This window comes from Octopus bimaculoides, chromosome 30, assembly GCF_001194135.2.
Source record: "Octopus bimaculoides isolate UCB-OBI-ISO-001 chromosome 30, ASM119413v2, whole genome shotgun sequence".
Classification (NCBI taxonomy): domain Eukaryota; kingdom Metazoa; phylum Mollusca; class Cephalopoda; order Octopoda; family Octopodidae; genus Octopus; species Octopus bimaculoides.
The window spans coordinates 5,902,917-5,903,781 of NC_069010.1; positions in this window are offsets into that span (position 1 = coordinate 5,902,917).

The following is an 865-nucleotide window of genomic DNA, read 5'->3' on the forward strand; positions in this document are numbered from 1 at the left end:
AACAGACAGATAAACAGACTTATTGATAGACAGGTAGACTGATAGATAGATAGATTGATAAATAGACAGACAGACAGATGGGTATATAGAATGATAGACAGGTAGATATAGACAAACAAGTAGCATGATTGATATAGAGGAATGTAGTCATATAGACAAATAGATAGACAGACAGACAGACAGACAGACAGACAAACTGAGACATATACATAGATAAATGATCAGATAGGCAAACTGATGTATAAACAGATAGATAGATAGATAGATAGATAGATAAACAGACGTAGAAACAAAGCAGATATAGAGATAGACAGACAAATGAATATAGATTATATAATCAAGTCGATAGACAACTCACATCATTTGATCTGATTCAGCACTCCATATTTCGTAAACTGTAAATTTCCCAGAGTTCTTGTAAGACCTGGTACTGGCGCTGTAATGATACCAAAATATACGAAGGGGTGTTGAAAAGTTCCTGGCTTTGGGTAAATGAAAATAGAGGAGGATCAGTTAATTATGATTTTATTCACCATATTCCCTTCTCAGATTCACACACTGAGATTGCAGCAGTCCTTCAGTTTATCTAAGCCCTGTAAAAGAACTTGAAAGATTGGGCCTCCAACCACGATATCCTTAAGGCCAGGAACTTTTCAGCACTCCTTCATGTACACCATCATTAATTAAATTAAAATATACACTGTAAGCTCGTGGTTTCAGGTTCAGTTCCCCAACATGGCACCTTGGGCAAGTGTGTTCTACTATAACTCCACAGGACAACCAATGCCATGAGAATAAAATTTGGTAGACAGAAACTGTATGAAGGAAGCCCATCTCACACATTATATATATATATATATATATA